The sequence below is a fragment of the Corapipo altera genome, unplaced genomic scaffold, assembly GCF_003945725.1.
Source record: "Corapipo altera isolate COAL_440 unplaced genomic scaffold, ASM394572v1 51, whole genome shotgun sequence".
Lineage (NCBI taxonomy): Eukaryota > Metazoa > Chordata > Aves > Passeriformes > Pipridae > Corapipo > Corapipo altera.
The window spans coordinates 5,742,409-5,769,662 of record NW_020884892.1 but is presented as its reverse complement, the minus strand read 5'-3'; the positions used below and the strand labels follow the sequence as shown (position 1 = coordinate 5,769,662).

Genomic DNA, 27,254 nt, shown 5'->3' with positions numbered 1-27,254 from the left:
ACAATCAAGTTCAGATCATGTAACTCATACAAACTTAGTCAGAAATGTCAGGAGCAAGTTATTTTTTGTCATACAGAGAACAGGCACAACCCGGAATGCTTCCTCCCTCTCAAGTACACATATTTTTTGACCCCAGATCTCAGTTAATGTATGTTTTCTCCTTGGATATACAACACTCGACCAAGGCACTGAATTACGTTGCAGAAACCAGGAATTACCCCATGGAATCAATATCAGACCAGTCCTAATTCTACTATCCACAATAAAAGGTCCCTGTGTGACCAGAATCAGCAGACCAGGAATTCTGCTTTCTAAGAGTTTTAGCTGTTAAAGTTATGAGCAAGCTACACAAACCCTTCAATAAGTTAAGGCTCGTAACCATAGGAGAGAAGCTGAATATCCCAACTCCAAGCACAGTTTAAGATTTCCATTGGACAGAGATCTATTGTAAGCAAAGACTACACACAAAAGACTTTCCCCCACTTCACAAAATTCCTTCTCAGCAGGCTCTGCTGTGCTTAGTCTTTCCTGGATGCACACCTTAAACCCCTATTCATAACACGTCCCAGTTTCAGCATCCTTCATATTTTTACTCATAAAGTGTCCCAGTCTCAGCTGGAAGAGAGGCACCAGCCTGGCTCACAGGTAGACAATGAATTAAAGACTCCTCAAATAGAGGGTAGAGTGAAGTGTCCCTTATGCTACCATCAGTAGGTTATTATGCCAGTCTACCATTTAAAACCTCTGAAGAGGAGGGAAGGGCAGAGGAAAGATGCTATGAATCCCCAGCTCTGGACAGTTGGTCAATACATCCTTTTTTTTCCCCTTCTGTTTCCTATTCCTCTGGATTTAGACAAGCTTGTTATCTACTCTACAGAGAGGCAGGAATTAGTTCCAGCTCTCAGCAATGTTTACAGTACCTAACTTTATTTGATGTGTAAATAATTTAAGCTCTTAGCTTAAGCAGTCTGAATGATCTTTTTAGGAACCAATATTTGCTTAAAAAAAAAAAAAAATACTGCAAAGCTTATGTTTTGAGACCTTGGAGTAGGAAGCTTTACCCCCAGAAGGTTGTCTGCAGGCTGCCTCAGCTTTTACATCCGCTTCTCACTAGCGAGACATTAAAGGCAACTGGACTCCTGTTTCTGCACAGGAAATCTGATGAATTTTAAGCCACTCTTACGCTCTCACATCCTCCTATTTAGGTCTGCACTGAGAGAGCACAAGATCTTTGTTCTAAGGGTCTTTGCAGAAGCCATCATCTCCAGAGGCATTTTTCCTACATTTAACGTGCATGTTGTGACTTCATTCAAAACAGGAGCACAACAATTTTTCTATATTACCCTGTATTTGGAGTAACAAAGGAAGCATTTAAGAACAAGTCTTACATTTTTCTGCTTAAGTGAAATAACAAACACCAACACTCAAATAGTCACATACATGTTCTAGAGACTGCAACAAGGGGATCAGTTTATGCTTTTCAACTCAAACTTTATCCTGGAACAGAGGTCAAATAAAAAACAATTATTATTTTTATTTAGAGACTTGTCACACTACAAAGCTTTTCTGCTACAATAAGGCTAGAAAGACTTACCTGAAGACTAATGGATTTTGACATAGCGTTTTTTACGAAGAAATGCAGCCATAAAACTCAATTAAATACACACAAGAAGCAAAGGAACTGTATCACATAAAATTGGGGAATCATGGCCAGTATAATTCTGGTAGACACGAAGTTGTGGTACATAAGTAAAACTCCAACAGCAGACATGCATATATAGCAGCTTCCCTTCACCTCCTAACCATTAATTTGCAAGTGGATGCACACACAACAAGAGTATCATTAGTACAAGGACTTCAGGCATCACAAAAAAGTCCTAGGACCACCACGTTCAAGAGTATCACTGAATAACAGGGATAAATTGTACTAATAAGCGTAACCAGACTTGAAATCAAGGTGCCTGGTTTTTGCAATCTCCAAATTTAGATCAGGGACTCCATCAAACCACACCAACTGAGAGAGTTGCTCTACAGGCGGATCGTGCTTCAGGCTGCTCCTTCAGGAAAAACCCACAGGGCCCTTCCCACACAGTGCAATCAGAGCATGGGCAGCGCCATGTACGAGGTTAATGTCCAACCAAATGGAAGGCAGAGGTTCCTGAGCTCTTCAGAGACACGGTAACCGGAAAAGTGTGACAAGAATTGTGTAACAGAAGCCCAGGAGGAAACTCCAGCTTGGCGAGAGGTATAAATGAAAGCGCGTGCACACGCACCATCGATGCCTTCTAGGAAGAAACTGGATCTATCACGTGGTGCTGTAGTACTCATCTGTTCAAGGACTATGATTCAGTGCCTACAGGGTGTGTTGGATGGCGTACAGATGCACAGATTAATTGCACACCATATACGTGTCTGGCTGCTGACAGGAAAAGGCTACACACACACACAGAGTTAAGAGCACTCAGAGAAGTTAAATCATCTGCTGTAACAGGACTGACTGAAGCCTTGTTGGCTTCAACTACAGAAAGCTTCCATATCATCTGTGTGGGAAGGAGTCTCAGAATAAGTGAGGCTGGTTAACTTTCACAATAGACAGGATTTAGTGTAAGGGTCGCTGTGCCCAGCATGAGCTAGAACAAACATTACCTACTATGGAATTATTTGCATTGCTATACATGAACTTACACAATTTATCAGGGACATCTCATGTGGCAAAGACAGTGCCAAAGAACTGGATGATTTATGGGTGTTCTTATAGCAGAAGCTCCTGTAGCAGGAACTTTCCAACACAGTAGACATTTTCCAGCAATCTCTGAATACTGGAATATGACAAAAACAAGACAGAGGAAGTGAGAAGACTTACATAACAATAAATCTCATTAATAAAGATACGCTTGTCACCATGGCTAAACTATAAAATTTCTATTGCCTTATGGTACTGCCATAAGCACCACAGAAAGCACAACAAAGGGAGGCTGACTTCATAAAGAGCAATGCAAAACCCCTTTGGCTGATCAAGAGGTTTCCTGTAGCTTTTCTGTCTTTCAATAAAAATTAGTCTGGTTTTTAAAGATTAAGACAAGACAAACATTAACTTATTCATTATTTTACCACTCAAATCTAGAAATGGATGTTGGCCTTCTCGGCCCTCATCTCTCATATTTTTGTGGAAAATTAGTTATTTGCTTAAAAAATACAAGTATCAGCAAAAATAGTATTAAAAACAAAAAAACAAATCCATGAACAATGACTAAGATCTTCCAGATCTGAAAGAATGAAAGGTTTTCATGTGGATGTACTTTCAGTTAACGTATCGCTGCAGAGAAATTAAAAGAGTTCCACAGGCTATTACTAACCTTGCTTCTATCTTATAAAGATGTTTTATTAGGAATCATTCAGATACAGAAACTCAGTCTAACGTTGCAGTTAACAGGGAAACGCATTTCATCCCTGTTTTTACTACAGACTTCCTATTTGCTTCCAGGTAATTAACGTTGCTGTGTCCCAGTTTCTTATCTTATCTTTCTTAGTGATGAGGCAAAACATCCAACACTGAGCAGAGCAGGACTTTAGCCAGGTGTGCAGTCTTTGAATCCTGCTACACCAAGAGTTACTAAGGGCAGCAATGGATGGATCTTGAAGGGGGTAAGCACAGAGGAGGTTATTTAGTGACCCTTCAAGGCAGTCAGTGAGGATACACTGGGTGAAGCACACACGCAGAACACCTCCAAAATCTCTGCACTACATCATGTTACAGACAGAAGTTGCTGAAGCATTACAGACTCCAAAAATCAGACACTGCATTCCTATCTAACAAAGATATTCTTGTTAAACTCTCATCCATCAACCTCAAAAATAATGGAAGTTACTGCTTTACTGCTGAATACTTGAGCTTCTTAAGCCTTTAAGATAAGGCCCTACAGACAGTAAGAAGTTAACTAATCACTTGAGACAGTCCAGTCTAATCCTGGACATAGCAAACAGTAACTTCACTTCAATATGTACATTATAGTTCTGCCCCCAAAAAATCTTTTATTAAGACTACTTTGAATAATAATAAAAAAAAAAATCATGCAAATATTCCAAACTGCTGATTAAACAGAGATTACAAATAAAAATAATTTAAAAACCCCGAAAAGATGCACATGTTAAACACAATGTGCTTGAGGGGGGGAAATGTTTCATCCAGATCAACCAACTGCAACACTGGTTACTGCTGGATTATTACAGAGGAATGTCCTAAAGTGTCTTGTACTTAGAACAAACTTATTAAAAACAATGCTGAACCTACATTGGGACAACTTTCTAAGATGAAAATTGAGTGTAAGAGTATAATTGGCATTCTACTAGGTGTATTCAAATCAAATTTATAGAAAAAGCTGCTCCCATGGAAGGAGCCTTAGAGTCAAAGATAAATTTGTGCTCAAACCATTATCAGGATCCCCCTCTGATATGACAATAAATTCCATCCCCCTTTCATATAACAATAGTCTGAAAAATAAACCACACTTAGAAAAGTAAAACCACCTTCTTGGTTTGTTCCTTAGACAGAGTATCCTCCATGATCAAGAACACCACAGTTATGACAGAAGTTATTAAGCAGTTCATGAGAATGTGAAAAAAGTTCTCAAGAAATCAGGTAGAGAAACAATGGTAGTTCACGAAGGTGGCATCTCCAACTCTGGTTCCATGTCACATTCTTAACAGATAGCAGACGGCACAAGCAGTTATAGTTTCTTTGCCAACACTGAAACCTTCAAATAAAATGTACCACTGCCATGAGAAGTGGATTCAAAACCTGTAACTTCAGGCACAGAGTTGTCACATCCTGCTGATGCTTGAACACAACATTTATGAGAACTAATTCATGCTAGTTGCGAGAAAGCTCATATTTGTAAGGTAGTTTCTGGAGCCTCACGTGCTGCCTTGGTGCACATACACAGCACCACGAGAGCAATGCATGGTAGGAAAAAAAACTCCAAAGAAGGAACAGCTGCTTCCTAACCTTAAACTCCTGTAGATACTGCCAAAGTTTTGATTATCATAACAAATTATCAAACAGCATTTTACAGACATTTAGTTTCTTCCACTGAGTACTGTCTGTAATGGGAAAGAGCTGCTTCAGCACTCACTTATGTCAAGGGATCACTGTTCCAAAAAGGTACATTGGAGTAGTGCCAAGCCACTGAAGCAGATTTATTTCAGAAAACACAGCTATAACTTTTCTACTAGTCAGTAAAACTTACTACCTAAAGGCAGAGACTCTCAACTGCCTTCCAACTGCAGCTCTTTCTAGTTTATTGTCATAAGCCCATATCCATAAGACCAAAGGTAGAACACTTCATTCTCTGGATATGTCCATCTGCAAGACAGAATGACATGAAAGTTTAAAAGACATACAAGGTGAAAAGCAGCTTACTTAAGACCAGATAGTGACACAAAAGGGGTGGTGGAGAGGGGCAGAAAGAGAAACACAGACAGAAACCAGCCCACTGATGGATATACCTGATCCATCCTACTCATCTGAATGCTTCTGTTGATGGGAAGTTTTTTAATATAGTCACTATACTCTAAAGTACCTTAGGCTCCCACAAAGCTGCTGTCTCACACCCACAAAAGAAGTGTAGCTTTGGAATTTCTGGCTTAAACAGAATTAATATTTCATGCCATCAATTTTATGAATGCCAGTGTTCCATTAGGTGTCCTAGTGAGTAAACAAAATGCTTAAATATGGGATATGCATTTCACATCTTATACCATTTTAGATATTTCCAATGGAAAAAAAGAAGTGAGGTAGTGAGCCCTAAACATCTCACTCTTTGCACAAAAAGTACTCCAAATTTCACTCAGCCACATCAGTATCCTTCACAATTTGACAGTTAGAAACATGCTCTACAAAAGAACAACGTAATAGTTTAGTGGTTTAATCAGAACTTATTGCTACATTTCATCAGAAATCAGAGTTCCCCTGAAGTTTTCTTAACTATGAAACATTTTGAAAGCCTAAGTATTAACAAAGTTTTTAATAAGTTATATTATCTGTGCCACTGTTGCTGATTTTGAATCTGCCGTCAAGCTGTATGCTTCCTCACCCTCACCAGGCTCCTATGGTGTGGAAGCATTGTTATCAGAAATATTCAAATCAGTAAAGCACTCAAGAGTTGCAACACAGTTTAAAGTCACCACCATAAACGCCAATCCCAACATGCAAATTCATAGCTTTCAGCCTTCTCCTCAGTGTGCAGCTCTGTGCTGAAGGATAAAAAAATTTCTTTCTGGCCTGTTAACTTTTTAAAAATGTCTAACTGTGTATTTTTAGGGAAAATAAGCATTTCTGAAGAGGTTGAGCTTCAAGATTTTGGTTCTGCTTTCAAAAATTCTAACCAAGTCTACTTTTCTCTTTTTACAGAATAGATACTCAGAGACTAAAACAGACTCTATTCTAAGTTAAAGAAACCGAAACCTGCCCAACGTGCACAGGCATTTTTTTTTCCATTTCTGAAGGCAAAGAGGAAGCAGTTCCAGAGCCTCAGCTTAGTTAGGAAGGACAAAAAACTGTCCTACAAGTATTTGAGGATAAGAGACCAGGCCAAAATAGTACAAGTCTGGGAGAAATCTCTGTATATAGAAGCAAGTCCCTAGACAAATTATTCAAATATGAGGTCGTCTTTGAACTTACCTGAGGGGAAAATGAAGTAACTGCAGCTACCAGCCTTGTTCTTATAAATCTCTCAACTCAGAGATTTATAAGATTTAACTCAAAACATTAATTTATACAGCTGTACTGTATCACAGTTAAGTGCAGGCAGACTTTCAGCCTACCACTGTTACCTGACTTAAAAGGAGAAGTTAAGCAAGACCCAATATCTGTTCAGTCAGTCTAGATTAATGTACTTTCAATTTTAAAACATTCTTTAATTTACACTGTCTCTACACAGCTATAACCACAAAGAAATGCATTCTCAAAGTATTCTTCATTGGCAGAATGGTTAAGGGAGTGTCCCATTATATTCTAAAGTGCATATAAAATTAATATTAAAATAGTACAACTATATAGAATTCAAAGGTAGGTATCAGGGCAATCAATCCCATGTTACTTCTGAATCTCACTGACAGTGGAGATTGCTTGTGACAAAGATCACAGGATTACATTTATCTCCAAACTTTTATTTAAAGCATTTGCCTTCACAACTTCGATGGGAGGACATCCTTTAAGAGGTATCTGCAAGACAGTAAGTGGTTCCTAGCTTAAAGATTTGCTCAATCATCAGACCTGAAAATGTCCATCTATCCTCCCAACAAAAAATAAGATCAGTTGGCCGGAATTATCAGGGTTTTTTTTTCCTTAAAAAACCCCCATATCTAAAACCACGAAGGATGATGGAATTTCATAAGACATAACCCTTTCAGGTCCCCCTTACAGGTAACTTGTCAGTGACAACAGTTTATTGAAATTGGATTAGTAAGAATTATTGCCACTTCTTTACAAGGCTGATACCGTCAGAGGAAAAGCCCTGAGATATAAGACTTTCAGACTTAAAAACCTGAAATTGAAAATGAATGTAATGAACTATAAATGCCAAACAGAACTGCTACAAATTTATTTAAGCTTAGAAGGAGCTACTAGACAGAGGTAGTGGTAGGAGGCAATATTAACCACTTTATCACCTGCTCCCATTATCTCCCAGGGGACACAAGAAGACAGATCTTTTATTGCTGTACAGCACAGAAAGGTTAGCTCTGAGAAAGCAGGAAATTAAAAAAAAAACAAAAACAACATCATAAAAATTGGGCAGGGGGAGAAGGCCATCATGTCAGGAACACAGTTAAAGCCATGCTGTAATTGAGAAGAAAACTGCAACTAGTTCCAAGAAAGCAGCTGTAGTTATGTAGCAGCTTGTCTTTTCACCGAAGTCAAACTTCCATCAACGTCTGTGTTACAAGAGAGAAATTCTGCCTGTCAAGTACTTGCAGGATTTAATATCTGTATACACTTACATTTTCCCTCTATCTAACCATTAAAAACAATGTCAACTTTCTTGTTTGCAGATTGGAGTCAAAAACGCAACTTTTCATCAACCACCTTTTATTCCAAAGGTGTTGCCATTCACACTAATTCACACTTCAGCCTAATTCCAATCCCAAGCACACACAGCCCTCAACACAAAATGCATGACAGTCAGTCAACATGTTACTGTTATGGACTCAAACAGATTTTGGTTGTACTTTGCATGTTTATTCAACACAATTCCTCCCAACTCCTAAGAATAAACCAAGATTTCTCTCCCATTTGCTTTACTCTTTAGACTGCAACAGCATCAAGATTGTCAAATACTCAGAAGTTCCCCAGAAAACTCAGCTCTACCACCATGAGCACTATGCTTTTGTAGTAAGACCATTTTGCCTTCTGAGTTTAAAAACCAGAGCTTTATCAGCAGTTGAGTTTCGGTTTGGTTTCTTTCCTTTTTTTTCTAACCTTTCATGCTATCCTTCATACGGCTGAGCCAAGTCCTTCTACTTAACACCACTTTCAGCAGTATCATGGGATGAAAAATTCTCTCCATTCTCATGAGATAGTGTTCCATGTAGCCATTTAAAGTCAGATCTAACCAAATGGTGTTTAATGAATGCTGAGATATAAAAAGGAAAAGGTACTTTGTCCATGTACAACAGAGGTAACAGCAAAAAGAATTTGCTGGAATGTGTAAATTTTTTTTTCTCATTTCCCCAGATACCCTTTATAGGACTAAGCCAGTTACTTTAACAGTAGCTACAAAATGATCTGCCATGTGTCATTTCCTGCTCATCTTTACACATGTGCACAAAAAGCTGCTGCTCGGCAGTCAAAATTCTGGTAAGCTGAAAAGAAGTCACTAACAAATATTTTTTTTTGCCAAGTTACCATTCCATATACATACACAGTTTATGTCAGTTTTATACTAAGATGCATTTTCAAATTTGGGTTTCTTTGTGAATATGACATCACTACAAAGATGGTGGTTTCCAATTTTCTTTAAAAAGAACAGTCTGTCAGAACTATCTGGGGAGGCCAGTACTTGAAATTCAAGTTTGCTTTGAGGCAACAGGTTAGTAAACCATGGTCTTAAATAATGACCGTAATGCAGAGACACATCACATTTTGAATATACTTCTGAAAAGACCAGAAGTACAACACTAGTTTGAAAGAAATCTGAACATGGAAGGATGTCCTCCTTAACTTCTCGGTAGGGCTTACGTTTACCATGAAATGTAAATCAACAAAATCTTGGATCTTTAGGATATTCCACCAACTGCCAGCATTACATACACCTGTAGTTTCCCAGGCTACTTTCCCTAGCAGCACAGTGTCACAAGAAAATATAAATCACAATTAGTACCTGAGGGTGAGTAAATTCTACCTTTCCTCGACAATGTTACTGACTGCCTTTGGATACACTTCAGATTAGGACAAACTGTTCATTGGTTTTAGCCAGGAAAAAAGTTAAGTTCATTTCAATTTTGCTGGTTGAGAATGTTCAGCTATGTGTTTGTGCAACTGCTGCTTCTTTACTAATAGTAAAGGACAGTAAAAGCTGCACAGCTGATCAAAACATTCACAAGTCCAAAAATTAACTTGCTTTAAGTTGTTCTGCTGAATTACTCACCTCACCCTTAACACAAGAAGACCAAACAGGCAACTCAGACCATGAACGCATAATGCAAAATCAACACACATCACCAGACCAGAGAAACATCTCAAAACAGATTTTCCCAACACATCACTGTCGAGAAGCACAGAATCAGAATGGTTTGGGTTGGAGGGGACCTGTAAAGATCATCTAGTCCAACCCCCTGCCATGGCAAGGGTCATTTTCAAATCGATCAGGTTGCTCAGACCTGACTCTCAATGCTTTCAGGGATGGGGCATCTACCACCTCTCTCAACCTGTACCAGTGTTTCACTATTGTCATAGCAAAATTTTCTTCCTTATATCTAGTCTCAATCTGACCTCAGTTTAAAACCATTGCCCCTTGTGCTATTGGAACAGGCCCATGTAAAAAGTCTGTCCCCATCTGTCTTATAATCCTTGTTTTGATACTGGGAGGTGCTCTAAGGTCTCCCCAGAGCCTTCTCTTCTCCAGGCTGAACCACCCCAGTTCTTTTCACCTGCCTTCATAGGTGCTCCATCCCTCTGTTTTTGTGAGCCTCTTCTGGACTCACTCCAACAGGTCCATGCCTTTGCTGTGCTGAGAACTCCTGAGCTGGACACTACCCCAGATAAGGTCTCATGAAAGTGGATGTCTCAACCTGCTGCTCCCCCTGCTTTCGATGTAGCCCAGGACACAGTTGGCTTTCCAGGATACAAGCACATATTGACGGCTCATGTTGAGTTTTTCATCCACCAACATCCCTAAGCCCTTCTCCTCAGGGCTGCTCTGAATTCCCTCATCCCCCCAAACTCTACTGATATCAGGGCTTGCCTGGACCCAGGTTCCAAACCTTGCAGGTGGCCTTGCTGAACCTCAACATCCTCAGCCACTGTGCTAACCACAACATCCAAGCTATTGGGGACCCAGCAGGACACCTGACACTGCCCAACGAGATGATACTGGACTTGGTCAGCCAGGATGGTCCCAGTAACATCCCTGTGCCTGGGGATCCTGGTGGCACCAGCAGAGGTATCTCCCACTACAGCTCTGCCTTGGTCTCACTGCCCATGGAGCTGCCCATCTCTGATTGTGACATCCTTCCAACACTGTTCTGAGTCTCGAGCAACTCAACACCATCAGGACCGGAGCCCCAGAGCTCTGATGGAATATAGGGACAGCCTTCCCACCAGCCCAGCCTGGCAGGCTTGAAAAGTGGGGGAAAAAGCATAGAAGCACCTTTCCAAACATACCCAGGAGGTGCAAGGCTCTCTCAGTCAGCACTAGGGTGATGGAATTAAACCTGCAACAGGGACAAAATGGAGATTGGGGTGCTGGGAGTGGGTAGGAAGCCATGGTGTAGTTGAGAGTTGCTTGTGTTACTTTAAGTTCTTGTAACACCTTCACTCTTGTTTTTTTCATGTAGCATGCCAAATGATACACAGGCTATTATCATTAGAAAAAGCAACACCACCAAAATGGCTACAAAAAAATCAGTTTACACAGTATTTTAGTACAAACAGGAATCACTGTAACTAAAAACCAACTGTATCTGCTAGCAGAAGAGTCCCACTTTCAAGCAGTAAAACCCATCAAGTTCAAGTTTCGTGCAGACCAATATCAACAATTCAGTTTTTACATCATTCTTATAAAGGGAAAAAAACCACCACCAGCACAAAAAAGTAACCACACAATAAATACAGCACTATCCTTAAGCAGAACTGTACAATTCCGTGCTAAACAAGACTGTCCAACAGGGTAAGTGCAATTCTCTTTGCAAACTACAGTAGCTGTTAATCAGCAAGTATTTTCTTCCCGGCCTTCCTTCTCCCCACTTTTAACACCACGGGTACTTCACACAAAGAAAAAGAGGGAAAACTTGTGTCTTATCAATTCAGCAGGTTAACCTGTTTCTCCTGCTGGACACAGTGGCAGAAAAGACTCCAACTTAAGCTTACCTCCATCACAAAATTCGAAATTGCAGAGCAAGAAATGCTAACAAGTAGACTGATGCAAATGATGGGGGGTTATTTAATAAGAGCCCCACATCAGCAGGTTTAGAAAGCCACCTTCCACACCAAATCATGATACAGGAATAATCATTCAGCATCTTTTATAACCAAGACTACCACAGGAAGGACATGAAATCCTGACTTATGACTACTGCAGAAACATCTCTGAAGGTACAGGATTTTCTATCTAGAGGCCTCAAATAACATAAATTGATTAGCTTCCCTCCTCCCCCTATTCTTTGGTGTCAAAAAATCTTACAATCAGTATCACAACCAGCACTACCACTACCTTTAAATACATTGATTTTCAGCACTGATACAAGAATAAGTAGACATGTTTCTATTTTTACAGAAGTTATAAACTCAAGTATGACTTAAAGCTGAATATCCTTCTTTTAACAGAAAGGTTTTTTCCATTAAATATCTTTTCATTGTCTTTACACTTCCTAAAAATCCAGAGATGAATAAAAGTCCTGACTTTTCTCCTTAAAAGTTAAAGGATCTTGACACTGAATGTAGACTATTACCCCTTTACAGTCTGATTTATTAAATGCAAATGGGTGTTTTCTGACAAGGAATGAACAGCCAAGTGCTCACCTAGGTCAACAGCAGGTATTTATTTAGGGAAGTATCCTCAGGACCCCTTTAGAGATAGTGCAAAGACTGCCTGAACTACAAGTCATCTCTGCCTGTTTGATATGCACATCTTCAGCCCGTCCAGCCAGTAGTGACAGCAAATGTCACAGTCCAATTAAGTACTCTGTGAGGGGAAAAAAATCCCCTGATTTATTTTACAGTGATTTTACCCGATAACTGAGTGCCAGCTTCAGATCATTAAGAAAAGTTACTCATTCTGTCAGCCTGTGGTATATATCTTATTTCATATACCTTTATCACATCACCTTTTGATTTCCTTGAAGTCAAGGCCTAAGATATTTAGGTTAGCAAACTACCTTTATATTCTAAGATTTTCGATCACCTTACACATCAGTTTGGTCTATGACCAGATTTTATAGAAAGCAGATATGCATATTGGTTTGCTACCCAAGAAACTAGGTCAACCACCTTCTGAAATCCATTCAACCTCTGCAAACAAGCAGAAAAAAAAGCAACAATGGTATGGTGGGGTTTTGTTTGGATCATTTGAATTCTTCAGCCTTTATAAGAAGAAGGTTGTTCTGCAGTACCTTCATGTATTTTCTTTAATCTAATCCTAAAGTTCAGTGCCCTGGACGACAGTACTCTAAGTGGCACCTGAACAGATCATTAATCCGATACCAAGCCCACAAGGCTGCAGCTGTATCAAAGTCCATCCTCTGCCAACTGTTCTCTTCCCATCTCTGCATTCCTGAAGTTTTCCCCTTCGTTACTTAACCTATGAGTCAAATTCTAGATTCTCAAGCAGCACAACAAATCAAGACCGATCCTATAGTGTAGAAATCCTGGATCAGCCATCAACCCCAAGTCTCAATCACATCCCAACTTTTTGTTCCTACTCCCAAAGTACTTGGAATTGCCACTTCCTCAGCTTTCAGGAGAGCTGCTTGCACAGTTGTACAAGGCTTTCCCTTGGTTCAGAAGTACCACCAGTTATGATTTGCAGGGGTTTTCTGGAGTTTGTTTGGGTTTCTTCTTGGTTTTTTTACTTATAAAACTGTACTTCAGTACATTGTCCATCCTCCAGTGTGGCGAAAACAAAACCACAGTTACAGTATTGCCATGAAGAAGATACCATTCCTAGGACTACATACAAGCTGTATAAAAAACAATAAAGACATCATCTGTTCCATAGCTAGTACACTATTTTTAGACAAAGAAGACTACCATAAACCAAGAAGTTTAATATTTATGCTCACCACCTGGGCTTATAAATTTGTATTGAATACAAAGTCATTTTGGAAGAACAGATGACAGAATAATCATATTCAGATTTTTAAGTGACAAAATGATTCAAGTATCTAAAGAAATGGAGAACCAGCAGTATTATCATCCCCCTACCCACACTTCTCTCGTTTGCACATCAGTGTCAGCAAACCTGAATCCACTACCTCAAACTCTCCTCTCATACCAACAAGGATACAGAGCATTTTGTTCCCACGTCCTAAGAAAGGTGGGGAAGGAACAATGGGATTTTATACTCTTTTGGACTGAAATTGTTTAAATTAGGGGGTAGGTTGTTTTTGTTTTACTGAGATGCACAATGTCACTAAATGCAATGTCTTTTCCATAAAGCCAGGAACACTTACACCGTCCTGCTTTCCCTGCCATGCCCAGTACAGCTGTTCTACATTTACTTAGCAACAATGCAGAGCCCTCTGCAAAGGTTTGCTGTAAGTTCAGAACAGGAGAACAGCCTACATTTCATGTTTCCTTCCTTCTGCAAGGTTGAGTCACATCCTTAGGTCTCCTTTTAGAAAGCTAACAAGCCATGGTAGAAGGAAAAAAAAAGTCCTTAATGGAGAAGCCTTGCCTTCAAGAGAACATACAGCACTGACAGAGGCCACAGTTCAACTCTTTGGCTCATCTTCTGCAGTGACACAGACAAGAGAACTGCACACCTTTTTTCCTCTTAGAAGCAAAATCTGATGCTCCTCACAGCCAGACAACTTCATCAAAGGATTTCCAAGATAAATGAAAGGCGCTAACATTAATGAGTGAATAATGCAGACAAATTCCTTGAAATTACTGTATTTAAAATAAAAAAAACCAACCACCCTCACATGGGAGAAAGCAGAAAGTTCAACTAGCCTTAAAGACAATGTCTTTCTACACAGCAAGTTCAAAAGATCTGTATTTGTTTCCTTTGGTCTCTCTAGCACTTCAAATAAAATAAAGCTTTATCCTATTATATTTTAAGCCATGACTGCCAGCAGATGAAATAGTTCTTGCCTCATTTCCTCTGTTCTACCAACTGGAACAGTGCTGGGTAAGTTTACTACTTAAAACTCCTACAACCCCACAAGCTGTTTGTTTGAAGTCTGGACCAGTTTCACAAGCCTGTTCTGTGTGGCCCAACCAGTACACAGGCGGGGCAAGCAACCATTAGACCAACTTCTGTTTATGCAGTATATAACTACAGTTCATTTCATCACACTGAAACAGAGGTACCTCTTCAAACCACCTACCCTGCACACTTGTATGATCAGAACAATTAAGCAACCGGGATTGGAGCATCTCAACAAAGACAATGAAATCATCCAACATCAGCTGGTACAGCTGTTTATGTCAGCTTAACTTTTGACTGCACACTCCATCTATTGGATTCTGAAACAATTATTCACATATCACAGAGTATTTCATATTATAGTCTAAATATATATTTTATATTGACGTATTATAAATACTATGTTTATAAGTATTAAGCAATAGAATATGCATTTCTATCCAAACCTTCCAGTGAGTGAGAAGCTGGGCAAGGAGACAAATGCAAATGTAATAATTTTCTTATAAACATGATAAGCAGACAGAACTGATTCCCTGTTACCAGGCAAATAGATTAGATAACACACTTTCACCTTTTCTGCTCTGGAGAAGCCTAAGGTCCCAATATACTGTTTCAATCTTCCTACCTGCTGTAGTTTGCTACAAACACAGGTTTAGACAAAATTCATGTAAGTCAATAATAAAAGGTGCAAGTCTCATTAAGCATGAGATAGTTACGAGGCTGTACCTTTCACAAATGTTTTCCAAAATAATTTCTTTGAAGTCTAGCTAGCTACTGACACAACAATGCAGCATGTCTAAGAAAAGAATATCACCTTTTTCAAACTTATTCAAGACAAATTAGAAAAGCCCAGCTACATTTTCAGAATTACTCCCATATAACTAAGAAATGTATAAATGTATTGCATTATAAACTTTTGGGCAGTACCAGACACTGACACATGAGAGTTGTATCTTTCAATAGGTATTATTTGCAGCCTATGATAAACACTACTCACCTCACTTAAGAAAAGACAAAACAAAACAAAATAGGAGATACTAAATTTAGTTCTTCTCAAATGACACTACAGAAACTAGAAGATTGGTTTCACTGCCAAAGTAAGAATTTTTTTTTTTTCTGGAAGCACTGTTTCAGGAAAAAGTAGTGGCTCATGGCTCTTCACAAAGAAGAGAAGTTTGCTTCTACACTCTAAACTTTACTTGGACCCAAAAGGAAATTTGTCAAAAATGCAAACCAGATACTACAGTCTGCCCCAATTACAAGTATTGAGAAACCCTGAGAACCACGGTATAAAGGGGAAAAAAAAAAAAAAAGGCCATATCCTATTCAACAAGCCATTCCTGATTCCAAAGCACCATTCAAACAAAACCTGTCTGGACTTCTGGCCTGACTGTCCCTGCACTCAGAGCTAATTAACAGACTACAAGGAGCATGATCCCAGAATCCCTGAACCTGCTCCATCAGGAGGAGGGGTAGGAGGCTTGGAACGAGGTGATCTTTAAGGTCCGTTCCAACCCAATCCATTCTATGAAAAAAAGGAAAATTCAGAGACAAAATTCAAACTATTTCCTTTTCAGGTAGTTTTAGCCTCAGCTTTGCAGAGACAATTATAAGTGTTAATGATGCTAAATGAAACAAGCAGTAGGATAACAACCAGGCCTGTTGTACTATTCAGATTCTACTAGTTGCAGTTACTCTAAAATTTTTGGTTTAGGAGCATTCAGGGGAGCACAAAGCACAGAAAAGTATGGCTGTAAGAGCAAAAGAAAACACAAAGAATGTTATCTATGTCAGATATTTCCTGAAGTACAAGTAAGAAGAGCTTTCTACACAAATGCCAAATAAAAGAGGATTAGGAAGGACAGAGTACTAAGAGTGAAACTATCTGACCAGAGGTAAAACCAGAGCATGAACCCCACCTTGTAGTTACTTCCATTGCAGCACTGCAGGCAGGACACAGCCTCCACGTTTCTGCTGCAAGCCAGTCCTGTAACAGCAGCCTCAGCAATTTCTGAAGCAGAGCACAGCTGAGAGCAGTGAGGGAGAGATGATGTTACACACAATAACCGGATGATAAGAGAAAAAATACTTTTACGAGGTGCCCTCCTTCAGTGAAGGGCAGCAGATGAAGTGTAGAAATTCATACTCTGGGACTGCCTAAGATAAGGAGGGGGAAAAAGACTACCTTAACTAAATCAGCTCTAAATCAAGTAAAAAAAAATTGACCAAAAGCACAAGTATTTAAAGAATTAGGGTATTTATAAAGTACTATGATGACTATTCAGACATATCTAACAAAGCTTTCACTCACTGTCTTCAATTTTTTTCTGTCTCTGAACTCCCCAAATTTGTAACACTAGTTCAAATTAAGACTGAACACTGGTTATGAAAAGAGATACACTGAAGTACCAACAAAAAATAGCTTATCTTTCTTATGATTATGTCATTGAGAAATATTTTGAACTATTAACTATGAACTATTGTGCTCATTTACAACACATGATAAAAATGAAACACCCAATCCTTTTGCAGAGGACAACATTTTACCAGGGCTAAAGTAAATAATTTAGTTGTTTTCTGTTGGTTTGTTTTTTGGGGGTTTTTTCAAACACTGATTCAGAACCAGGAAATAGACCAATTCTAAGCACAACAATTGTGCTTTTCATTTTAAAGGAAGCATTTGACCTGCAATATTTTTTTAACAAGCTAAAATGCTAAGACAAAGCTAAGACATGTTCTCTGAGGAAGTGACAGCTATACAACCGTGGAAGCAAAACACAAATTACTTGAACTTAGTGATTTTTAGTTCTTTTACTGAAGCTATTTCATATACATTAAAACCACAAAATTATGCAGCACTGAATCATTCTGGCAGTGTTATATATGCAACACACTGTGAAAAATCGAACTATATTGTACTTGGTATTTTTTATTTCCTGACAACTGTCAGCGACACACAGTGTGCCCTGATGAGTGAGTGTATGAATGCCTGTCCCCTGGTAGGGACGACCTGCCCTCAACAGATGGAACAAGAGCACAAGCAAAGCCTGTATCACTGGTACACCAAAATAGAGGCTTAAAAACCACTGAAGTATTTTGGCCAGCAATTAAAATATTGGTTTCCTAAAAATACATGTGGGTTCCACATCAGCTCAAATTTGCTTCGGATACAAACTGCCCTGCTTGGGTACTGTACTGAGACACAATATAGCCAACTACATGCACAGTGTGTGGACACATATCCAAGTACACGGGTGCACGTGTGGTTTTTACACATATATATATATACACCCCCCTATAAAAATCTGTACACATGAGAGTAACTCAGATACAAACTTTCTTGAGTCCCATTCTCTGGAGACAGATGGTTGTTGATTTGCTTTTGGGTTTTTTTTCCTTTTTAAATAAAAGTTTTATCATGACTGTACTTCCTTTTCTTTTTAGCGCTGCTACTCCAGCTCTCTCCTGACTCACCCACACGTAGCTATGCTTCAGCATGCTGCACTTGGTGTTCTTTTATAAAGTGTCACTACGATTCCTACTTGAACTGAAGAGACTTAAACTGAATAAATCCGCCCACAGAGGTAAAGGTGGGTAGAACTGATAGATCATATAACTAAACACACAAAAAGCCTACATAAGGCCAGAAACAGCACCGAAGGTTCTAATTGTTTAAAGTCTTTGTTTATGTGTCCCTTTCCACATAAAAGCACCTCAGGTTTGAACACCAATGTTTGTCACATTCCAAATATCACATCAGAAGCCAGCTGTGCTTCTAAGAAACCCAGACCAACTTCTAAGATCAAAAGCACTCCTGTGATCATTCCCTTCCCTAGTAGGGGATAAAAATCTCTACTTAAGACTGAAGAGAGATTTGCTACCAGTGAATGCCAGGCTTTCAAGAGAAAGCAAGTTTCTACCAAATTTAATCTACAGGAGAAGTGTTTCTAGTCCTCCTAGATGCAAAGTTGAACAGCCAAATATTAACTGAACCTAAGCCAACACAGAAGGTCTAGTAAGAAAAGGCAAAAATCACAGCTCCACCAGCAGAGGTTGCTGGTCTTTTCTTCAGCCAGGAGTAAACACCTGTTCCTTTTTTTTTTTTAAACACTATACAGTTTTCTAACCAGCATAAACCTAATTCATACTATTTCTCTTAAAAAAGAAGTTTATAAGAAAAACTGAGTCATACACCTGATTCAAAAAAACCCAAAAAACAACAAAACCACAAAGTCAAGAAATCCAACAGGGTAGTAAAGGTTTTACCCTTTGTTCTACTGACAGAAGGCACAGCAGCTTTATACTGCTTACCTTGGTTGTTTCTCTTCTACAGGGAAAAACCAGAAGCCACAAGACTCTACAAAACAAAGAACTTATGGGTTCTTCCCTCCAGTGGCTACAGCAGGACAGAACTACCTGTCAAATTAAACAGCTAAACAGACCAATGTGGACGACAGAGTCACAACTGAAAAATAAAAACCAGCTCTTTCCTCCTCCCTTCAGCATAAAGGAGAAAGGAATTCATTGCCCAATATTCTGCTAATAAAGTTGTAGCATCACTTTAACTTTTCTATAATATTCGAATGCTAAAAGTAGGTGTCTTTTTACAGCACATGCCAGTTTGGCCCTGAAGCTGTGTGAATACAGTACTGCTAAGGAATGCATCAATACCAAATGTTTACAGGAGCTACTAACACCAAGAGTGCGAGTTCTTGAGAGTCACACAATGCCAGAATTAATACTTCCTCATTTGTCTATTCTCATGTCTCAAGCAACATTTTTACACAAGAAGAAACTAGAAACAACTTTGCCTTTTTGAATGGCCATGTGCTGCTGCTGCTGCTATAACCAGCACAACCTCGAGCGCTGCCGTGTTCTCTGGTTCCATTACAGAAGCTAAATGTCAAAAGGGACTACAAACAAACACAAGAAACAACTGTGAAGTTAGAATTTAGTATCAAAATGGAACCATAGCAAGAGAAAAGCAGCAAGTTCGATGGGGATATGGCTGCAACATGTAAACCATTCTATAAAGAGTCAGGTTACACTCATTTCTAATCATGCAAAACTAACTGAACTTCTCTGTGCCTTCGCTCCTCCTGTAAAATAGGAAGTAAACTACTTCCTCATCTCACTAGACCATTCTGATAATAAATAACTTTACAGAAAGCAGTACCAGACTACCCATGAGGAAATTAACTGCATCTCTGGAGCAATCTAGCAAGAGCATGGCACAGCCTAAAACAATGAAGACATACTGCTGAGCACTTGTTCACTAAATCAGCACCAGCCACTTCATGGGGGGGGGGGGAATGAAGCAAGGGTCCTAATGTAAGAAATAGCCTGCAATTATGTATTCATGGCTGCTTCCTTTCTGCAGTGTCTTGACTTTTGAGCACTGTTTCGTAGTCTAACAGGGAAAACCCAGTACAAGCTCTTAACTAGGAGATGAGCCCAGACAATTCATCCTCATAGTTACAAGACCAGAATTAGAACCATTTGCTCACACTACCATTTTTTACCACTCACAGTTACATATTAAGATAAAGTAGTGAAGACATATTGGCTAATAATGGCAATGGACAAAACTCTATGTTTTATTTCACTGTAGTACCTTCCTTACAGATTTTCAAATTCTACCATAGCAGGTTTCTTGTCCAACAGACCTATCTGCCTTCTTCACAAAATCCCAGCTTCTATTCTTACTCCTCCATCTTTCCCCACCCATCAGCTCTCTTTTACATATTTTCTTTGTCCAGCACCTCCCTATTCCCCTTGATGTCCCCAGGATGCTGGGTGAGGGGCAGCATCATTCCCACACGCTCCCCCTGGGTATGACCCACACTTTCCACACAGCCAACAAGCTCACAACCCAATCTCTCCTCTTTTTTTTTTTTAACAACTTGGGCTCAACTCAGTCTCACATTCTAACTAATATTCTTCCCCTCTTTCAGCTCAAAGTAAGCTGCTCCTCCTCCTAGTTAATTGCCATCACCTCTCACCTCAGCAGTTCTCTCTATCCAGACCCATTTCTTCTCCCATGCTGGATACATGTTTATTAGAGCATGAGTTTTCACAGGACCGTAATGGGGTCATACTGAGGCCCATCCTGGACTAGGAACAGGGGAAAAAGCAAAGCAAGAGGTATCAGCCCTGTAAAAATGCTCTGCTGTAAAGCTGACACACACTAGAGCTATTTGAAGAGCTGTCAAATTTTAAGACTCCTGTTACAACATCTGTTCCCAAGCTTCACTTTTGGCAGCTACTGAAGTAGTTTGACTGAAATTCCTTTGAAAACCTGACAAAATATTAACATCAATATTATATAACACTATTTGCTCAAGTATTAGGTCTTAATCAATAGTCTCCTACGCTACCATTTACTCAACTTTACTGCCAGTCCCATACACAGTAAGTTCCCTACTGGGATACGATTCTCCCCCATGTTTTTTAAGAAGTAAGAATTACAGAATAATGGATAGTTTCTCCATAACAACTTTGAACACTGCTAAACCCAGAAACTTCAGAAAAGGTAAGAAAACAACTTGGGTTTTGTTAGGCTAGTTGAAAGCCCCTGTAGAATCGTCCTCCAAACTTCAAGGTTGGAGGCATCAGGTAGATTACGTTATTCTGTTCTTCCCGCTAAGAAATTAATCCAGCTCTGAACTCTGAGATGCAAGTGTAAGAACAGGTAAAGCATCTACTGTTTTAGTGCTCGGGAGTACATCACATTAGCCAGTTACACGTGGGAAGAAGCAGCAAGTAATCTTCTACAAGTAGTAGCCATAGCAAAAAATTTTAAAACAATTCAACTGCCCGTTCAGCTGACAAATCCACATCTCCCTACATATGGCTTCTATACGTAAGCAAATCAATTAACTGCTTCCATAAGCAATCCTTACACAATGCTCTCTCTTGTCTGTATGATCTTCATTTATATAAAAGGTCAGCAATTTTATCTGTGAGACGAAGCCTCATGAAGCCTGGTGGTTACATATTTCACTTCCACCTTAGGAAGGAACAGTTTCAAGTAATTGTATGTCTCAGCACATAAAAGGTGCAAATACAACAAGAAATGAACTGGCTTTTCATGCCCAGAATACACTTTGCCTGAGAATTTTCACTTTCAGGGACACTAAACAGGAAGGTTTGTTTTTTTTTAAAGAAAGCCACAGATATAAATATATTTCTTATTAATTCTTACAGCTGTTATTTTTTTCCAGGATAACAGTGCTAGAATTCAGAAAACTGCCTTGTTTTTTTCTTCAGCAGAAGGGTCAAACTGATTTGTGCATCAGAGGCTGAAACAAACACCTTTGTTGATAACTCAAAAAGGCAAGAATTCCGTTTCCGTAAGGATGTTACCCTCAAGACTGCTATACTAGAAAGGAGAACCAGCCATCATCCAGTGCCACACCTGACTGGAAGAATACACAATTAGATGTAACTTTTGAAGTTATAGAACTGCTACAGCCACTAGTCACAGAAACGGGGCTTTCCAGTCAGCTAATTTACAACTAGGGCTCCCAGGAACTCATCTATTACTTTGTGTAGTACACCAGAAAAAGTTACTCACGTTAACACTCCATTTAATTTAATCATCTAGTACTGAAGGAGAACTAGAATTGCCTCATGGCTGAATTTAAGAGTCTTTTGAACTACGCCAGTTAAACAGAATTTGCTCACAGAACAGCCTCCTGCTACCGGGGAACAGTTAAGCCCTGTAGTCTGAAGTAAAAAGAGCTTTTAAAAATGTATCTAGGACAGTGTTCTGCTGCACTTTCTTACATATAAAGTGATTCCCAATACAAGATTTCTTTTTTGCCTGGTGGACACCCATTTCAGGTAAAGCATTTGCTGATGGAATCAGCCTCCCAGACAAACGTATTAACTGCCTACAGGATCAAGCTTTAGGTTTTGGTGTGGGTGGCAGACAGAAGGCCTGTTTTGCAAGGCACGCTATTTTTGTAACTACAGCCACACCAAACTGAATGCACTCAATCTCACAAGCTAAGCTGTCCCAGACCAATCACACTGCTTGTACAGGGACCACCTGGGAACCCCAAGTGCTATAGATACAAGCCGGAGAATAGGTCAAACACTTGAGTAATCGAGACCACAAACCATACAGCACCCTAAGCAGGAGTAAAAGAATAAAAATATATCCTCCCATACAAGCATTATTAGAGGAAATTAGTTTTACACGCTTGAAAATTGTACATAAGTACAATCTATATGTTTCAGAGGTATTTAGTTCCAGTTTTTCCTACAGTTCCACTACGATTTCATGTAGTAGAGAAAAATGTTGGATTTGATCAGTCATATACCATTTTCCAAATGCCATATTAGAACTTTAGGTTAGTGCAAATAAGGTAAACAGTCTTTCCCAAGACACACAATTTAGTCAATACTTGTCTAGGTACCATAAAAATTCTTTTTCTAGGTTCTGAAAAAGTAACACTAAAGAACATTCAAAAATAATAAGTCTAGTACCAAAAGTTCTTTACAAATCAATTTAATGGCCATTTTCAGAATTAGCCAGAAATAAATTACTCAATATTTCATCAATACCACCTGACACAGTGGCAAGAGTAAATGAAGAGGGTAGCACAACTAGATGACAAAGGCTGTAACAGCAGATTTGAGTTCATAAGCCACATACACACACTGAGCAGGACAGTGTCAGCCCTTACCTCACAACTATGACTGTCTTACAAGTACCCTGAAATTCAAATGATCATGAGTCAAAGGCGAAAGAATGCACCATTTTGCCTGCACCTTTCAATGTGCTTTGCCTGTAACTAGTTTCACTGTTTCCACAGTGAGGGTATTCTCTGTACATCAGATCTTCACGTGACAAAATGCCATTTCTAAAAAGTAGAATGAAATTAAAACCACAAGGGATGGGGAACACAGGAGAAAGTGCTGTAACTAAAAATACTTTCAGTGTTACCTACCTAGTCAATTCTAAAACTGCTCATTGTTTGTTTTTAGTTTCTGTCAAGCTCTGCTGTTTACATAATTGCAACACACGTATCTCCAGTAAGCACTGGAACTGCAAATGTAAAACAGCGCCTATGTAAGAGCCTATTGCTCTCAGCAGATTTTGGAGAGTTGGAAACACTCTGCCAGCTGCAGCAGCCAACTTGTGGCACTCGAGAGAACATTCCTGAATCACAGATGGGGGGAAACTGAGGTGATTTTATAAGAGATCCTGAAATTAAAAGTGATCAAATAAGCCCCTTTCTTCATAAACTTGCAGAGAAATGGAGACTTCTCTACATTTGGTTAGAGGTATTATATTTTCCACAATCACAAGGAAGAAAATAAATACTAATACTCCTAAGTTTATACGGCCATAAATAATTAATAAAGGATAACTTTATTGGTATGCAAAAGGACCATCAATTTATTTAAAATTGCTCTTGATATACAGAAACAAATGGGATTAGAAAAGACGTCACATGGTATATACAAGTGGCCATCATTTGCAGCTGGAAAACTGTTTGAAACAATTCTTACCCTGCCTAACTGATGTATGCATTTCAGGTGCCACAGCTAGAACTTGGTGCCCATGCTTCACAGTCATTGCCCTTAACTCTTTCCAATCCAAGTACAGTTTCCTTCATATCCTCAGTCCCCACACTCTCATCCCCTCTTGAAGCCATGTTGATAGACTGGAGGGATTCAGTTGGACCAAAATGACTACCAGGATGACTCTCTGCATCTTGGTACTAAGCACAGGAGTTGGCACTGACATTCAAGCCTTGTGTGGATTCAGCACATATATTCACATACAAGCTGCATGCCTTGCCTGTAGCACATTTGCTTGACAGCTGATAATCCACGAGATGCAATTTGACAACACTCAAATATTTCAGCTTTGAAGATATATTTTCAAACACTTTTAAGATGAGTATGTCTCACAAAATTGATTTATAATATACTTCGGGGTAGTTAACATTACCTTAACGAACAGGAGGCATTCTTCTCAACTTATGCCCATCTACATCAATGACAAAAGCTCTTGGTATAATTAAAGAGAATAAGCCTTTAGGAAGAACAAAGGCAAAGGTGATAACCTTGACTTATATTAGTGCCATTATTTCCTAAAGAAAACCCCAAAACCTAAAACAGCCACACATAAACCTGCTTAAGAAACAAATCTAACTCCTTGCACAAAAGCTTTAATTTTGCCCATCTCCACTATAAGATACGCATTGGTTCCATCTATGCCCCCAGCTGGCAGCCAGGCACAGAAAAAAAAGGGGACTTCAGGTTGTTTGTGTGTCTGTATTCTCCAAGATACACAGCAAGGGGAAAAAACCCCTCATTTATGTTTACCATGCCAAAGCAGCTACAGAAATCCAAAGCGGCCCCTACTTACACTTTTCCAAATGACAGAGTCAATTTCTGTTACTGTATTACTCAATAATTCAGTAGTTTGCAATACAAATATTCCCCACCCTTCTGTCTCTTTACAATACTAATTCCAAGTGTTTAGTAAGCACCATTAGAAGTCTGCTGACAGACACCTTAAGGTCCCCCACCTTAAACCACTGTGTTAATTAATTTCAAAATCAATTACTTCGCAAAGATATATAACTACTGAGAGACACAACAAAAAACTGTTTCTTTTTTTCTCTTTACTCAGACATTAAGACTCCCGCAAAGCTCAGATAAGGGGACAGGACAGTTTTGTATGCAAGAACAGAACTGGCTGACACCAGGTTTCCAGAGCCAGCGAGGTTCTCACAGGGAAGGTTTCACAGGGAAGAGGCAGAAACTTTCAGAAGACAATCTCTTCAATAATCTGTCCCCTCAGGTGGCCCCAGCTAAACTGCAAACAAGGAAGAAAATCTAGAGCACCTGATGACAAATGGAAGTTGTATAACAGATGGGATCAAATTCATTCCTCACTTTCATACAACCGTGGTAAATCTTGACAGGGGTATTTTAAAACAGATTCTAGGATCACTTCTTTCTACAGCCCCTGCTCTCTGACAGCCAATATATGCAGTAAGAAATCTGACAGCCTGACTGGGATAAAAAGATATCTGCTCTCCTACTGAAAGCTTCTATTTCAACAATGGAACACTCTCTGTATTGCCAGGCAAGAAACACTCCAACCTCACGGAACAGCAAAATATTATTCATGGGGTTTACGGTTTTGCTGCTAAAACTTGCCACACAGAAGTGAAGATACATTCTGCAAAACAATGCACCTTGCTGAACAAAGATATTTATCAGGTGGAACCTTTTAAGTTTGGATCCATGTTCCAACCTTGACAACAGTAACCTCAGGCTAATTACTGTATGTCTCCTGTCCAACACCCATATCTGCCACAACCTACTATAGAAAATGCTCATTAACTTAAAGCTGCATTTAAGGTCCAAGTAGTCAGAGCACAAAGAAAGAAAACTCTGTGTCAGCGAGGGGGTAGAGAATTTGAGCAAAACAGACTTTGCAATTTTATTTGCATCAAAAACAGTAATAAGGAAGAACACGGATTATTAGACCAACCTAGAAAATGTTTTACTGGTTTGAGGATTAACATGTACGCTAATCATATATCTCCATACTATGTTATCAGAAACTCAGAATGACAGATTTTAAATGTTCCTGAGACTCCACTATCACAGCAGTATGACAGCTGTCACACTTGCTGACATTTGGATCCAGGATGCTGATGCTATGGAACAGCTAAAGGAAAAACACTTAAAAAAGCTTCATAACACACAGTCTCTTGATTTCTTTGGTATGTGAAATGTTTCTGTGAAGAAACTTCTCGTATTTTATTGCCACGCAAGACACGACACCAGACTAAAAAGTAACACAAGAAAATTAAGTTGCATGCATCCTTATTCTTGAATTGCAGAGGGGAAAAATGCAATTAAAAATTGATTTTATCGCTTATTTAAAGAGCAGATTAGAAACAACACCCTTCTGCTACAGATTCCAAATTCACCTTAACCCCACCTGGAATCACAGTCCCAGCATCACAGCACTGCAGGATACACCCTAACCACGGCAAATTCGCAAAGATTCCTGCATATTCTGCTTAACCCGTCGCATGTTTCAGTCACACTCCGAGAGGCTGCAGCCGCCCCCTCCAGAGGTTTCCCCCTCCCGCCGCTCCCGTTATCCGTTAACACCGTCACCGCATCCCCGCATCCCACGGCACCACCTGCACCCCGGGGGGAGCCGCACCGGGAGCAATCTGGACCCTGTGCCCAGGACCGGGGGCAAGGAGCCGCCGGGGAAGCCCCGGGGAGGGCGGTCCGGCCCCGGCGACCCGCGTGGTTCCCCCGGGCAGGGAGCGGCGGCTGCGGGGCGAGGAGGGGCCGCGGAACGGGAGAAGTTGCGGAGGGGCCGTGGGGGAGCGGGGAGAGCAACAGCCGGAGCCGGGCGGGGAATGGGGGGAGCCCGCGGGGACGGGGCGGGGGTCGCGGGATGCGGGAACGCGCGGGGGATGCGGCGGCGGCAGAGGCGGCAGCGAGCGCCCCGCCCGCCTTGGCACTCACCGAGCCGGGAGCGGGATCCGGAGCGGGACACTGGGAGCGGGATCGGGATGCGGAGCGGGAGCGGGATCCGCCGCCTCCCCCGCTCGGCCGGAGTAGCGTCGGGACGGGACGGGGCGGGCGCGCGCGCGGGCGGGCGGCGGGGGCGCG

At 40.1% G+C, this 27,254-nt stretch overlaps 1 protein-coding gene across 5 annotated transcripts in view; it reads right to left on the bottom strand.

Moving 5' to 3' along the window:
- Positions 1–27,254, bottom strand: part of FAM49B (family with sequence similarity 49 member B) — a 97,344-nt gene that overhangs the window by 48,920 nt on the left and 21,170 nt on the right. For 4 of the 5 annotated variants that reach the window (XM_027645554.1, XM_027645556.1, XM_027645557.1 and 1 more), the window contains exon 1: positions 27,108–27,222. The exons of the other annotated variant lie outside the window; for it this stretch is intronic. The gene's annotated coding sequence lies outside the window, so the exon portion shown is untranslated. Of the gene's footprint in view, positions 1–27,107; positions 27,223–27,254 lie in introns of those variants that run through there. 5 annotated transcript variants of the gene reach the window in all.